Here is a 17278-nt window from a genome sequence, read left to right on the forward strand (position 1 = left end):
ATTTATCTTCCAAGGAGATGAGTAACTAGTTTGTGTCACCTTGCAGAGGGGGTGCAATGAAGATAAGATTGAGTATTTCCAAGTACAAGATGTTAGGAAGGAGCCTTGCAACAGAAGTAGGAGATGCACTAAGCATGTTCAACCAGTTAAGGTAAGTCACTGTATCCAACTCAATAGTTCAATTCCTTGTTTGTTCCAGGCATAATTAATTTGCTCTTTTCAATTGCTTTATTTGTCCTCAGTTAATGAGATGCCCAAACAATGATGCCTAATGTTGGGTACTTGTATAACTATGAGTTGACATAATTAAAGGCCTTACCATTTAATTACTCTAGCGAAGTGTGCCTGAAGCTTTGAAGTCTATTAACCAACTATTATTGCATGAGGCTCACAATCTTGTTTATACTAGGCTATAGTAGGTTTGTATGAATCCCTCTGCTGTTCATTATGCTCCCTAAGACTTTAATTGAGCTACAGAATGGCCAACTGCTTGCTTACTTATATGCAACGTGTTGTCTAAATTTGTAACTTGTCTATGTTTTGGATTGGGCCCCAACATCATGCTCCTCTGGTGATCTAAGAGAGATTTCTGTATGCATGCTGCACAAACTACCTTTTTATAATTTTTAAAATATCACCTGCTTATGCTTGATGACATGTAACATTATTGTTAGTCTTTTTTTGCCATGTACAAAATAGTCTATCTTGCTCGCTTCACTGTTATAACTATATTTTTGCCCTAGTCATGTGTACTTACAGAAACATTTCACGATGAAGTGACATCAACACAAAGATCTGCGAGCAGTGCGGCATGGCCGTTACCAAATGATTATGGATTGGAATTGAAATGTGCTAATGTTCTCGAGCATCAACTAGAGGTGGCAAGACAACGTGTACATGATTCTCAACGTACAATCAACAAGTTGAGACTGGACATGCAGGTATTAGATGTAGGAGTCAAAAAAATGAAACAATACATTGAGGTAACCACGAAGGAATTGGAGATTTTGCAGACTGAAATTTGTGCTATCTGAATCCGGCCAATCCTATTTTCTGAAGAGATTATAGTTCAAATGGTAAGTTATGTTGATGCGTGTCCATGATGTATGAGCTTTATTTGTCCAGTGTATGTAATTTGCTGTTTGTGTATGCTTTATAATCACTGGTGCCCAACTATAATGCCCAGTGGGTATATTCGGCTGTAATTTCTTTATTGTATAGTGTAGGATTATTCTACGTTTCTATGCCTTAGTCTTTCTATTGTATAGTGTATGTTTTTTAGAGGAGATAGTATAAAGTATGGTAATTCTTGAATATGCTATATCATTGAAACGGGGGCCAACATGCCCAAACTTTTCTTGGACGCCATACAAACGAACAAACATGTGTAGTCAAAGCGGGCCTTAATTGGGCTGGTCAAAATAATATTAAGTGGATCCCAAATGATGTGGCCCACCATAACAACGGCTCTTAGCAGGCCCTTAGTAGGCCTAAAGCTCGATAGGGCCGTATAAATGGGAATGACCCGTGGGCCTTTAGCAGGATGAAATAAATGTCAATTTTGTCTCGGCCCTTTTACTTTACGGGCCAGTAAGAGGCCGAAAGTCTTATGGGCCAGAGGAGGCCCAATTTGCAAACTAGGCTTTTAATAGGCCGAAAGTCACGTTGGGCTGAAATGATGCCCTGCGGAACGTGGGCCCCTAATGGACCTAAAGTCAAAGGCCCAACTGTTGTGCGGGCCGTTAACAGGCCGAGAGACAAAATAGGCTAAGAGTTGGCCCATTTACCGAATGGGTCGTGAACAGGCCTAAAGTCACAGCGGGCTAGAATTGGCCCAACTGCAGAATGGGCCGAGAAAAGGCCGAAAGAAGTTTTGGGTTGTTAACGGGCTGGAACTGATGATGGGCTGCTAACAGCCTGAAAGAAGCTCAGGCGCAATTGGGTCCAAAAACGTAGCGGGCCGTTAACGGGCTTAAACTGACGATGGGCTGGAAATTGTCTAATCTAGAATGGGCCTTTGATGGGCTGATTCTGTGTAACTTGTATGGGCCGTACTCGTAAATGGACCTGACTCAAGTAGGCCACTAATGGGCCGGCCCGCTTATTTTGACAGGCCCGGCCATTTCACCGGAATGGGCCTCTGTTGGGTCGTGCCACGTGTCGACGTATCATAGGTGCCTCCTGTCCAATGAGTGGATCACATCTGTCCCAACGGTGAGCCAACACGTGTTTCCTCCGGACAATGAGAATTTTACACATGGAAAATCCCCATTGGTCCAGGTTGTTAACAGGTTATCGGATCCAAAACTGGACCCGATAGCTTAACGGCGAGCCGTTACGGTCGATGCCACGTGTCGGTCACCCTTGACGAAAGCACTTCTGTGACGCGCGATTTATCGTCATGGAAGTGGACACTTCCGTGATGATAATTTTGGTAATGTCATGGAACACTTCTACGACAACACAGGTATGACTATCTTGATTCTATCATAAAATCGTCATGGATGTACATGCATAACAGAAAACGTGACCTACTGTGACAAACACGTATCGTCACGGAAGTGTATTTTTTGTAGTGATGTCAAGTTGATGCGATGGCACAGAGAGGACCGTAAGAAAGATGGGAAGTTGAGAGCACCCGCTGACGGGTCGCAGTGGAGAAAAAATGGGTGAAAGTACTGAGAGGAGTTTGCAGGTGATGCAAGGAACGTATGGTTCGGTTTAAGCGCGGATGGCATTAATCCTTTTGGGGAGCAGAGCAGCAATCACAACACCTGGCCCGTGACTCTATGTATCTATAACCTTCCTCCTTGGTTGTGCATGAAGCGGAAGTTCATTATGATTCCAGTACTCATCCAAGGCCCTAAGCAACCCGGCAACGACATTGATGTGTACCTAAGGCCATTAGTTGAAGAACTTTTATAGCTGTGGAATGGAAACGGTGTACGTGTGTGGGATGAGCACAGACAGGAGGAATTTGACCTGCATGCGTTGCTATTTGTAACCATCAATTATTGGCCTGCTCTCAGTAACCTTTCAGGATAGACAAACAAGGGATACCATGCATGCACGCACTATTTAGCTGACACCGAAAGTATATACCTGGACAAATGCACGAAGAATGTGTACCTGGGGCATCGTCGATTTCTCCCGACCAACCATCAATGTCGAAAGAAAGGCAAGCATTTCAAAGGCGAGGCAGATCACCGGAAGAAGCCCGCCATGCGTACCGGTGATCACATACTTGCTATGGTCAATGATTTACATGTAATCTTTGGAAAGGGTCCCGACAGACTATCTGTTCTGAATGACGCTGAGGGAAGCGCACCCATGTGGAAGAAGAAATGTATATTTTGGGACCTACCCTACTGGAAAGACCTAGAGGTCCGCTCTTCAATCGATGTGATGCACGTGAGGAAGAACCTTTGCGTGAACCTCCTAGGCTTCTTGGGCGTGTATGGGAAGACAAAAGATACACCGGAGGCACGGGAGGACCTGCAACATTTGCACGAAAAATACGGCATGCCTCCAAAGCAGTATGAAGGTCCTGCCAGCTACGCTCTTACCAAAGAAGAGAAGGAAATCTTCTTTGGATGCCTGCTCAGTATGAAGGTCTCGTCTGGCTTCTCGTCGAATATAAAGGGAATGATAAATATGGCAGAGAAAAAGTTCCACAACCTAAAGTCTCATGACTGCCACGTGGTTATGACGCAACTGCTTCTGGTTGCATTGAGGGGGCTTCTACCAGAAAACGTTCGATTAGCCATTGTGAAGCTATGTGCATTCCTCAATGCAATCTCTCAGAAGGTGATCGATCTAGAAATCCTACCAAGGCTAAGGAGTGATGTGGCGCAATGTCTTGTCAGTTTTGAGCTGGTGTTCCCACCATCCTTCTTCAATATCATGACGCATGTTCTAGTTCATCTAGTCGATGAGATTGTCATTCCGGGCCCTATATTTCTACACAATATGTTCCCCTTTGAGAGGTTCGTGGACAAATATGTCCGTAACCGCGCTAGGCTAGAAGGAAGCATCTCCATGGGCCATCAAACAGAGGATGTCATTGGGTTTTGTGTTGACTTCATTCCTGGCCTTCAGAAGATTGGTCTCCCTCAATCGCGGTATGAGGGGAGACTGACTGGAAAAGGCACGCTAGGAGGGGACTCAATAATATGTAGGGATGGGCATTCTTGGTCTCAAGCACACTACACAGTTCTACACAACTCTACCTTGGTGACCGGGTTTGTCGATGAACACAAGAACATTCTGCGCTCCAAACACCCGGAGCAGTGTGACGACTGGATTCCATGTGAACACATCAGGACTTTCGGTAGTTGGTTGGAAACACGTCTCAGAGGTGAGAACACTATTTCTGATGAGTTGTACTCGTTGTCCAGGGGACCATCTTTGACTGTATTGACTTACAAAGGATACGAGATAAATGGGAATACATTTTACATGATCGCCCAGGATCAAAAGAGCACCAACCAAAACAGCGGTGTCCGTTTTGATGCAGCAACCAAGAGGAGAAAGGACACATATTATGGTTACATAGTGGACATGTGGGAACTTAACTACGGACATGATTTTAAGGTCCCTTTGTTTAAGTGCAAATGGGTCAATCTGTCAGGAGGCGGGGTACAGGTATTCCCACAGTACGGAATGACAACAGTGGATTTGAACAATCTTGGGTACACAGATGAACCATTCATCCTAGCCAATGATGTGGCGCAGGTTTTCTATGTGAAGGACATGTCTACCAAACCGAGAAAAAGAAAAGATAAGGAAGCGAATACATCATATGATGAGCCAAAGCGCCACATAGTTCTTTCAGGAAAAAGAGACTTTGTGGGATTGGAGGGCAAGACAGACATGTCAGAAGATTAGGAAAAGTTTCATGAAATTCCTCCCTTCAAAGTCAAGGCTGACCCTAGCACCCTGTTAAGCGATGAAGAATATCCATGGTTATGGCGCAATAAGAAAAGGACACAAGCGAAGAAAAAGTGAAGACTTTCTCTCCACAACTATTATGATGATGCCTTTGATCTAGAATATCACTTCAGTTACATGTGAAGAAATGAAATGATGATACCATGCCAATTTTCAACCTCTTCAGAGTTCATTTGAAGTGCTTTTCAGTTTCAGGGTCATATAGCTCAAAAAATTAGTAGATGCACGGAAAATAACAAATGAAATCAGAAAGGGTTGAAAATTGATGATGTGGCTTTGAATGGTGCATTTTGAACACACAAAAAGTCTGGAGTTCAAATAAGTTAAAAAAATGAAATCCCTTTGTAACAGACGAGTTTCCGTATGAAACCCTGATACTTCGAAAGAGATTGTCCATTTTGTACACGAAGTGTATCTAGTTTTTGCCGTAACCCTCTCAACTTTTTAGCACATGCTATGTGGGTGAAATGATGATACCATGCCAACTTTCAACCTTTTTAGAGTTCATTTGTAGTGCTTTTCAATTTCAGGGTCATATAGCTCAAAAAATCAGTAAATGCATGAAAAATAACAAATGAAGTCAGAAAGGGTTGAAAATTAATGATGTGGCTTTGAATGGTGCATTTTGAACACACAAAAAGTCTGGAGTTCAAATAAGTTCAAAAAAATGAAATCCCTTTGTAACAGACGAGTTTCCGTATGGAACCTTGATACTCCGAAAGAGATTGTCTGTTTTGTACACGAAGTGCATCAAGTTTTTGTTGTAACCCTCTCAAATTTTTAGCACATGATATGTGGGTGAAATGATGATACCATGCCAACTTTCAACCTTTTCAGAGCTCATTTGTAGTGCTTTTCAATTTTAGGGTCATATAGCTCAAAAAATCAGTAAATGCATGAAAAATAACAAATGAAGTCAGAAAGGGTTGAAAATTGATGATGTGGCTTTGAATGGTGCATTTTGAATACACACAAAGTCTGGAGTTCAAATAAGTTCAAAAAAATGAAATCCCTTTGTAATAGATGAGTTTCCGTATGAAACCCTGATACTCCGAAAGAGATTGTCCGTTTTGTGCACGAAGTGCATCCATTTTTTGTCGTAACCCTCTCAATTTTTTAGCACATGCTATGTGGGTGAAATGATGATACCATGCCAACTTTCAACCTTTTCAGAGTTCATTTGTAGTGCTTTTCAATTTCAGGGTCATATAGCTCAAAAAACAGTAAATGCATGAAAATAACAAATGAAGTCAGAAAGGGTTGAAAATTGATGATGTGGCTTTGAATGGTGCATTTTGAACACACAAAAAGTCTGGAGTTCAAATAAGTTCAAAAAAATGAAATCCCTTTATGACAGATGAGTTTTCGTTCGAAACCCTCATACTTCGAAAGAGATTGCCCGTTTTGTACACGAAGTGCATCCAGTTTTTGTCGTAACCCTCTCGACTTTTTAGCACATGCTACGTGGGTAAAATGATGATACCATGCCAACTTTTAACCTTTTCAGAGTTATTTGTAGTGCTTTTCAATTTCAAGGTCATTTAGCACAAAAAGAATGAACTAATAGCAAAAAGAATGAACTTAAAATAATCAATTAAAATATTCTGTTATGGTCAACTAAAACAAAACTATAATATTCTTCAATAGCAAAAAGAATCAACTAAAAAGCTTTTATAAAACTCTAATAGCAAAAGGAATCAACTAAAAAGCTTTTATAAACCTCTAGTATTTTTTAAACTAAAATTATACAAAATTTATGCAACTAAAATTATCAAAGTATTTTCTGTTCAAAACATTAATGGCAAAAAGAATTTTCATAAAGAAATTTTTTGTTAGAAACTTTAATAGCAAACTAAAATAACAAAATCTGTTCTTGATTACAACAGACATTGAAAATAACCTAAAAATTACCAAATTTAATATAATGATAAAACACAATAATATTAAATAGCAGGAAAAAGAATCACTCAAAAATCTATTTTTATAGTAAAATTATTCACAAACTAGTGATTCACACAAATTTAAAAGAATTCAAATTTAGACTATTCAAATTTGAAAATTAATGGCACTAACAGAAAGTCTATAATTTTTGTGACCTAACAGCAAAAAGAATCACTGGAAAACTGCAAAAAAAAGTAAACAAAAAACAAAAAACAGAAGAAAAAAAATGCCACCTACTATGCCACCACGGCCTGAATACGACTAGAAATCCAGCTAGTTGGGCCAGGATTCAGGCCCGCAGAAGGCCCAACAGGCCCACAAGCATAGCAGTGTCAGATTAGGCCCATAGGCCTACAGTTCAGAGGAGTTCGAGAGAGATGGCGGGGCAGCGCTTATAAACAGGTGCGGCCGCCCCTCAGCTAGCGAGGTGGGACTAAACATCCCACCGCACTGCGGCTTTGGCAGGCGCAGGCCATTGGTCCCGGTTGGTGCCACAAACCGAGACCAATGCGTACCTTTGGTCCCGGTTCATGGCACCAACCGGGACCAATGCCCACCTTTGGTCCCGGTTCGTGCCAAGAGACCTTTGGTCCCGGTTGGTGGCACGAACCGGGACCAAAGGTGGGTATTCGTTCCGGTTCCTGCCTCAAACCGGGACCAATGCTTAGTGTATATAAGCAGCACTTGTGAAAATTTTCATTTAGTTCTTCGATCTACCTCTCCGCGCCCTGCCTCGCTATGCCTCCGAACACCTCGACACCAACGAACACTTCGACGCCGCCAGGCTGCCGTACCTCGACGTTGACGCCGTGGCCGCGCCCTGCCTGCCCCGCCGCCGCCGCGCCCCTGCCCAGCCCCGACGCCGATGTCGTGCGCCCCTGCCCTACCCCGACGCCGACGTCGTGCGCCTCTGCCTCGTCCCGATGCCGTTGCGCCCCTGCCCTGGCCCGACGCCGCTGCCATGCGCCCCTGCCTTGACCTCGACCCCGCCGCCGTGCGCCCCTGCCTCGACGCCAACGCCACCGTGCCCCTGCCCTGCCCCGATGGCGCGCCACGCCCCTGCCCTGCCGTCAACGCCGCCGCACCACTGCCCGCCGGCTAGTCTGGTATTACCTCCTCGCTGCCACCCCTCTCCTCTGTCATTCCTCCATGTATGTGATGATGGTGAAGTTGGTTCAGTGCAAAGTTTCAGAGAATTCAATCATGTCCACAAGGTGTATGATGAAATTCTAGGGCTAGCTAGGGAACTTTGTTTTATGTGAAACTTGCCAGGATGATGTCTCCTTGGGTGTTAGTGAAGATGGTCAAGTTGGTTTGATAAAAGGAAAAACTTGTTAGTGCAAGTTTTATTAAAATTTAGTGTTGGACAGAAACTACATGAATTTTTTTGGTGGACTTGCTAGATGAAATTGGGGCTGCCCTTCTGGACTTAAGGGTTTAGTTGGAAGGAGTACAAGATGTGAAAAATTCAGAATTTTTTTAGCAAGGAAAAAATAGGGTTGTAGTTCAATGCCAAGATTGGACCAAAATTGAAAAATGGAAGTTGTGCTCAAAATTTTCGAATGACCAAAGTGGGGTTTTGCATAAAAATGATCTATAGGCATCAGAGGACTTCCCAAAATTTTTGTGGCATTTGAAAATAATTATTGGAAATAGTTCTAGTGCAAAAGGGTCATTCTAGAGTTTGAAAATACTAATTAAAGAATTTTTTGAGGCCAAATCATTATAAAAATAATTACTACTGATGTTTTTGTTCATAGCATTTTTTTGTCCATGTATGTATGTATGGATGGATGGATATGGATGTATATAGGAAATGTTCATATATGATGTTTTTTTTGTTCATAGCAATTTTTTTCATGTATGTATGTTCATATATGCAAAAGTTACATTTAAGAAAAAAATAAGAAAATGTATATATGTTCATATGCAAAGAATATGCAAAAGTTGGAATTTTTATGTTCATAGAGTTTTTATGATTTTTTTTGTTCATATAATTTTTTTGTCAATTTATGTATATATTCATATATATGTGCATATTTAGAAAAAAATTGTGTATGTATAGGAAAATTGTGTATGATCAAAGTCATTTATGTATATGTTCATATTTAGAAGAAAAAAAGGAGAGAAAAAAGGAAAATAATAAGAGGAAGAAGGAGAAGAAGAAGGAGAAGAGGAGGAGAGGAAGAAGAGGAGAAATAAATAAGAAGAGGAAAAAGAAAGAAAAAATAGAAGAATAAGAAGGAATAGAGGAGAAGAAGAAAAAATAGAATAACATTCCTTCTTCTTCTCCTCTTTTTTTCTTCTTCTTCCTCTTCTTATTTTTTATTGGGAACGAGGGTGTCGTTGATTTAGGTTAGTGCATTTTAGGTTGTCAATATACCCCCTCCCCAGTAACTTCGACATGAGGGGGGGTCGATATACCCCCTCCCCGATAACATTTTTTTCCATGTATGTATGTCGTCGTTGTCGATATACCCCCTCCCCGATAACTTCGACATGAGAATGGGGGGTCGATATACCCCCTCCCCGATAACATTTTTTTTCTAAGTTACTAAGGTAAAATGTTTCTGTCGTCGAGGGTCGAGGATCGCCGAGGGGTCGAGAGGGGGACGTCGATCAACCCCCTCTCGCTCAACCAACTCTCGAAGACACCCAAACCCTAGAAAAAATGATGTCGGTCTCCTACCCCCTCCCGCCCCTACCCGACAACTCTCTCGAGATTTATAAGAGATTTATCAAGAATACCCCCATTATAGATGTGCATAATTAAGTTGATCCATATTTCTCCTGATCTCATCTACCATTCTATATGTGCATGTTCTCTTGTGTCAAAGTATTAAAGAAATCCATGGTTTCATAATTGGCCGGAAGTAACAGGCGCATGATGGTATGAAGCTCTCCAGATTTTTTTTGGAACGGAGTCCTGATAGGATAATTCGCCTTTTGGTATGAAGTTCAGCAAAGGCCGTCCAAATAGCGATATTCGAAAGGCTCTTGCTGAACTTTGTACCAAAAAGCAAATTATCCTATTAGGACTCCGTTCCAAAATAATTTTGGAGAGCTTTATACCATCACGCGCCTATTACTTCCGGCTAATGATGAAACCATGGTTTTCTTGAATCCTTTGACACTAGACAACGTGACATATCGAAGGGTAGATGAGATGAGGAAAAATATGGACCATTTTCTACACATCCAGAATGGCGTCATTTTGTTAAATCCCTTGTCGGTCCGGTCGTCGGACATTCATGAGAGAGGCGGTCCGGCCCAAACCCTAGAAGCATTGTCGAGGCCACGCCAAACCCTAGAAGCGTTGCTGAGGCCATCCCAAACCCTAGAAGCGTTGTCGAGGCCATCCCAAACCCTAGAAGCGTTGTCGAGGCCACCCCAAACCCTAGAAGCGTTGTTGAGGCCACCCCAACCCGTAGAAGCGTCGAGCTAGCTAGGTCTACGTTTGCCACTAATATATCCATCTACCATGTTTGTATATTAATTGCCATGTTGTAATATTTGCAGAAACTATGGAGCAGCGAGACTTCGAAATAGAATAGTTGTTGGGGGACATAATCCTCGGCGGAGGTGATGTCTTGTCATATCTCAACGACACCGATGGTCTGGAAGGAGAGGGTGAAGCAGGCTCCGGTGATCGAACAATGGAGGTGGAAGGACATGATCATGATGGCTCCGGTGACCGATTGCCGGTGGAAGAAGGAGACCGTGATGACGGCTCTGGTGACCGAACAGAGGAAAGAGCTGTTGCAAAGTCCGGTGAGGTATATATATTAATTAAGCCTTTGCTAACTAGCTAATTGATGCATTAATTGTTTTGGTATGTACACATATTAACTCTCTTCTTTTTTCTTTTCTAGCCCTCCGGATCAAGCCAAACTTCGGTAACGAGACGAGGCCCGAAGAAAAGGTTGCGCCAGGATGAAAGGTTCACGATGACAGCAATCGCGGGAGATGGCCAACCGATTGAACCCATCCGTACCAAGGAAGCATTTTCTGCTCAGTGCGGGGTTCTTGTTAGGGACATGATCCCGATCAGCAGCCACCAATGGAATAAGCCTAAGAACGAAGACCCTGAAGTTACTTATGTCAAGGATAGACAGAAAGTTGATCTTTGGACCACGATGAAGGCAAAATTTCACCCTACCGTCAGAGGAGGATCCGGATAAGCCAATAGAGCCATTGGTCAAGGCTCATGCTCTTAAGAAGATGGCAGATCTATTCAAGAGGTGGAAGAATGAGTTGAAATCAACATTTTTCGACAAAGGGAAGACTTCAGAATTCACCAGCCGATTTGAGGAGATAAGAGATCACTGGCCCGCATTTGTGGCCCACAAGACATCGGAGAAGAGTAAGAAGATGTCAGCGACAAACAAGATAAATGCTGCAAAGAAGGAGCATCACCATCACACGGGGTCAGGTGGCTACCTCAAAGCCCGGCCATTGTTGGACAAGGCTAAGAATGACCTGCTTGATAAAGGGGTCGAACCAGAGACATTGAACTGGCCAGACCGTTCAAGGACTTGGTTCTTCGGGGTTGGGGGAACCTTGGACCCTGAAACAGGGAAGTGCGTTTGGACGGACAAGCAACTTGAAATACCGGTCAAGAAGCTTCAGAAGTATATTGCCGCAGCGCAGCAAGGGATGTTCGTTCCCCGACAGAGAGAACGACGAGCTCATAGAGGCCCTCGGGAATCTTGAGCACCCAGGATGAACACGAGGCATGGCAGGCTCCATTGCGTCGAAGGTTGGGTTTCTCGGCGCAGGCGGTTAGAAAACCCGGGAGAGGAGGAAAGTGGAGCAGAGCGAACTGCAGAAGCTGAATGCAAGGGTACGAAAGCTAGAGGAACGAGCAGTTCACAGCCAGCGACCTGCCGGAGCTACCCCAGAAGCTACCCTACCATCTTAGCGGATAAGCAGTGTGGCTTCCACCGAGCTCCTTCAGGAGCCTGACTTCATGGCTCCTAGCTACCCCGTGATGCTATCACGGAGGCTCAACATTGCCACCTTATGACGCAATGGCAGAACCTCAAAGTCAAGGCTGTTGTTGTGTAACGCCCCGTGACCGATGTGCCAGGTGTCCTTCGTTTTTTTGCTGTTGTTGTGTTGTCATTGCTTGCGTGTCATGCATTGCATATCATGTCATCATGTGCATTTCATTTGCATACATGTTCGTCTCATGCATCCGAGCACTTTTCCCGTTGTCCGTTTTGCAATCCGGCGCTCCGTTCTCCTCCGGTGGTCATTTCTACCTTCTTCTCGTGTGTGGGGGTTAAACATTTCCGGATTGGACCGGGACTTGTCATGCGGCCTTGGTTTACTACCGTTAGACCGCCTGTCAAGTTTCGTACCATTTGGACTTCGTCTGATGCTCCAACGGTTAACCGAGGGACCGAGAAGGCCTCGTGTGTGTGTGTGTTGCAGCCCAACACCCCTCCAAAGTGGCCCAAAACCCACCTAAACCCCCTCCATCATCTCGGTCGTTCGATCACGATCGCGTGGCCAAAAACCGCACCTCATTTGGACTCTCCTAGCTCCCTCTACCTATAAATATGTGCTCCCCTCCCGAAATTCACGGATGAACCCTAAAAACTCCTCCCCTCGCGCCGCCTGACAACAACCTCGCCGCCCGGACATGTCCGTTCGCGCCGCCACCTCCCTCCGCCCAATGGCAGACCGACACGTCATCGCTGCCGCCTCCCGCGTCCAACCAGAGCCCGCCACTTGTCTCTGCCGCCGCGCCTCACCCGTCGGCCCGCCAGGGCTCGCGCGGCCCGGTCGCCGCGCCGCCGCCTGGACGCCCGAGCCGCCGCCTGCGCCCGCGCGCCTTCGCCGCCGGTCGCCGCGCGCCACCGCGCCGCCATCTCCGCCGCCACCGCGCGAGCTCGTCGCCCGGCCGTTGCTCCGCCGCCACCGCTCCTTCCCGCCGGTGCCGCCCTTCGCCGGCGCGGCCCCGCCGCCGCCACCGAGGCTCCCCGCCGCCGGAGCTCCACCGCGCCTCGCCGGAGCTCCACCGCTCGCCGGAGATCGCACCGACCTCGCCGGCGTCTTCCTCCGCTCCGGCCGGATCCGGTCCGGGGAGTGGGATGAGATCCACCACTCCCCCGATCCAAACGTCTTCGCCTCGATCCGGATCTCCTCGCCCCGGATATCCTCGTCCCGTTGACTTTTCCCGCAGGGTAAAATTTCACTAAGTCCCCGAGATTTCCATGTTTCAAATGCCCATGTTCATCATGTCGTAACTTCGCATCCGTAACTCCGTTTTGTGCGTGTAGCATATCAAAATGTTCGTCTCAGAGAGTACATCATTTCATCGCATTGCATCATTTTCATTTGAGCTCATCTTGATGCCCGAAATGCTGTTGGAAGAGAGCTATTTGAGTTATTTGTCAGATCTGCTGCACCAAATAGCTATTTGTCATTTTTGCCATTATTAATGTGTGCATGATATGCCCATGAGCTCTACATGTGTTTTTTATATGCTTTGCCATCTTTACAGAGGTGCTATCCATGTATTTTTGTGGTGTGTGTGGTGACTAGCACAAGCTTGCAAAGTGGTGCATTCGTTAATGCTGATTTCAGGGACTTAGCAATTCCACAAAGTCCTTGGACTGTTTTTATCAATATGCCATATGTTCATGTTGTTTCCTAGTGACCCGTGCCTCTTTTGAGTATGATCAGTAAGGATGTTTTGTTAATCTTGTAGTGCTCTATCCATCCGTGTCTTTGTTTGCATTTATGGAGCAACCTAGCTTGAGTCAATCGAGCTCTACTTTTGCTATTTCGTGAATCTGGGCAAATTGTCTACTTGTTAGCGATTTTGCCGAGGATGTTGTTGTTGATCCATGCATGCTATGTTGTTGTTCTTGCCATGTCTAGCTTATATAATATGTATTGTTGATGGGTGTATGCTTAGTTTGTCATGCCTTGCTCTGTAGCGAGTGCATCGAGCTCGTGAACATGCCTACTTGATATCAGTTTTGCATGTTCCAGTTTTTCTCTAAGTCTGAGATCTGATTATGTTTTTGCTATGTTCACATGCTTGTAATTGTATTTTCTGATCCCTTTTGCCTCAAGGTCACTAAGGGACTTTTGTTAAGCTCTTTGATTTGCTCCATGCCATGCCTTACTTTGCCATGTTAGGTTCCTGTAGCATATAGTTTTATTTCTTCAAAGTGTGCTACCTGATCTGAAATTCCAGACTAGTGTTAATTTCACCAAGTCTGAAATCTGTTTACCGTTTGCAGTTTTGCCATGCTTGTTTGAACCTATTAATGGTTGAATTGGCCGTATCTCAGTGTTCACCTTTTGTCAAGAATTATGAGTGGATCCCTGCCATGTATTTTGTTGCCATGTTTGAGTGATGTAGCATAATTATCTTGTTGCATTTAGATGGCTACTTGCTGTATATCGCAGACCGGTGCCATATTTGAATTGCTTGCCATTTCCAAACCGTGCATCCGATTCCGGTGATCTTTATATCGATTTCAACCGAAATCACCTCACCTTTCCAGTGGCACACTTGGATTTCCAATTTGAGGCCAGGTTCAATCATTCCTTTGCAAATCATGCATATGCATCGCATACCGCATCCCGCATATCATATCATGTTCATGTGTGGTTTGTTTACTATGTTGTGTGCTTCTTTCCGGTGTTTGCTCCTTCGGGTTGGTACCGGTAACGTCGCGTTTGTGAGGACCCGTTCGTCTACGACCGTTTGTCTTCTTCATGCACTCGTTCTTCTTCCTTGCGGGATTTCAGGCAAGATGATCATACCCTCGAAATCATTTCTATCTTTGCTTGCTAGATGCTCGCTCTTTTGCTATGCCTATGTTGCGATACCTACCACTTGCTTATCATGCCTCCCATATTGTTGAACCAAGCCTCTAACCCACCTTGTCCTAGCAAACTGTTGTTTGGCTATGTTACCGCTTTGCTCAGCCCCTCTTATAGCGTTGTTAGTTGCAGGTGAAGATGAAGTTTGTTCCTTGTTGGAACATGGAGATGTTGTTCCTTGTTGGAACATGTTTACTTGTTGGGATATCACAATATCTCTTATTTAATTAATGCATCTATATACTTGGTAAAGGGTGGAAGGCTCGGCCTTATGGCTGGTGTTTTGTTCCACTCTTGCCGCCCTAGTTTCCTTCATATCGGTGTTATGTTCCCGGATTTTGCGTTCCTTACGCGGTTGGGTAATAATGGGAACCCCTTGACAGTTCGCCTTGAATAAAACTCCTCCAGCAATGCTCAACCTTGGTTTTACCATTTGCACTAACAACCTACCACCTTCCCTTGGGTTCTGCAGACTCAAGGGTCATCTTATTTTAACCCCCCCCCCCAGGCCAGTGCTCCTCTGAGTGTTGGTCCAAACAGAGCCACTTGCAGCGCCACCTCGGGGAAACTCGAGGGCTGGTTTTAGATGTACGTAGTGCTCATCTGAGTGTGCCCTGAGAATGAGATATGTGCAGCTCCTATCGGGATTTGTCGGCACATTCGGGCGGTGTTGCTGGACTTGTTTTACCATTGTCGAAATGTCTTGTAACCGGGATTCCGAGTCTGATCGGGTCTTCCCGCTAGAAGGAATATCCTTCGTTGACCGTGAGAGCTTGTGATGGGCTAAGTTGGGACACCCCTGCAGGGTTTTGAACTTTCGAAAGCCGTGCCCGCGGTTATGGGCAGATGGGAATTTGTTAACGTCCGATTGTAGAAAACCTGAAGTTGACCTTAATTAAAATGCATCAACCGCGTGTGTAACCGTGATGGTCTCTTTCCGGCGGAGTCCGGGAAGTGAACACGGTGTTGGAGTTATGCTTGACGTAGGTTGTTCTAGGAATACTTCTTGATCATAGTTTCTCGAACGTGCTTTGCCTTCTCTTCTCGCTCTCATTTGCGTATATGTTAGCCACCATATATGCTAGTCGCTTGCTGCAGCTCCACCTCATACCTTTACTTTACCCATAAGCTTAAATAGTCTTGATCGCGAGGGTGCGAGATTGTTGAGTCCCTGTGGCTCACAGATACTTCCAAAACCAGCTTGCAGGTGCCGATGAGATCGTGCAGATGACGCAACCAAGCTCAGGAGGAGCTCGATGAAGATCTTGCCCTTTATGTTGTTCCGCTTCCAGTTGATCAGTAGTGGAGCCTAGTTGGGGTCGATCGGGGACCGTGTCGCATTTGTGGTTCTTCTTTTATTTTGGTTCCGTAGTCGGACCTTGATTGTATTTGGATGATGTAATGCTTTATTCATGTACTTGTGTGAAGTGGCGATTGTAAGCCAACTATGTATCTTTTTCCCCTATTGTATTACATGGGTTGTGTGAAGATTACCTCACTTGCGACATTGCTTTCAATGCGGTTATGCCTCTAAGTCATGCTTCGACACGTGGGAGATATAGCCGCATCGAGGGCGTAACAAGTTGGCTCTGTTGCACCTCCTGAACCCGACACAACTTTTCACTGCCTTCCGACTCCACAAGGCTATGATGTTGTGATGGTGGATGAAATAACGGAGGGATTTGAGGAGCTCGAGCTTGACCACCCTACCAGTGAAGGGGAGACTCAGCTGGGTCTTGCTCTGAAGACTCCATGTCTATGGCGAAAGGAGCACATCAAGCTTCCGAACTGGACGCCTCCGCCTCCTCCTCCTCCTCCTCCTCCGGCGAGTCAGGGCACTTCGCCTCCTCCTCCTCCGGCGAGTGATCAGGGAAGTCCGCCTCCTTCTCCGGCTACTCTGGCATGTGGCGGCACTCCGCCTCCTTCTCCGCCTGCTCTGGCGCATCCGAGCAGTCCGCCTCCTCCTCCGCCTCGTCAGCAATGGCGGAAGAAAGCCGCCGCCGCTCCGGCTGCTCCGGCACGTCGTAGCACTCCGCCTCGTAAGCAACAAAGGAATACAGCTGCCGCCGCTCCGGCTGCTCCGGCATCTAGCAGTACAGCCAGAGGCGGGAGGCAATACAGATTCGGTCCATCTCTCAAACCTCTAGAGAAGTTACCATACGAGAGGACCATGGAGGAAAACGTGGAGATCTGTGAAGCCTATGTGAAGGACTTCTTTGAAACGCTAAGAGCTATGAAACATCCACCTCCAGAGGAGAAGATAGATTCCGTAAAAGTTCAACGCACTATCAATGCCCTGAAGTGACCACCACCGCCCTCGCCGGATGACAACCATCTCCGCTGTCTTAAAAAGACATATGAAGATGTGCGGTGGTCAGGAACTACTTCAAGTGACAAAAGGTTAGCAGATCGAAGAAGTGGGAAAAAATCCCCAGCTCGGAGAATAGGAGAACCAATCGTGCCCCCCGCTCAAGGTGTCTAGCGACATCGTCGCAAATCTCCCGAGGATGTTGCCCGGTACCAATCCTGGTGATTACCT

At 45.4% G+C, this 17278-nt stretch overlaps 1 pseudogene; it reads left to right on the forward strand.

Annotated features, from left to right (window-relative positions):
- LOC147971283 (uncharacterized) overlaps positions 1-10440 on the forward strand; it is a 52619-nt pseudogene extending 42179 nt beyond the window's left edge.
- The last annotated feature ends 6838 nt before the right edge of the window (positions 10441-17278 follow it).

The sequence above is a fragment of the Triticum urartu genome, chromosome 5A (assembly GCF_056163025.1).
Source record: "Triticum urartu cultivar PI428250 chromosome 5A, HENAU_Tu73, whole genome shotgun sequence".
NCBI lineage: Eukaryota > Viridiplantae > Streptophyta > Magnoliopsida > Poales > Poaceae > Triticum > Triticum urartu.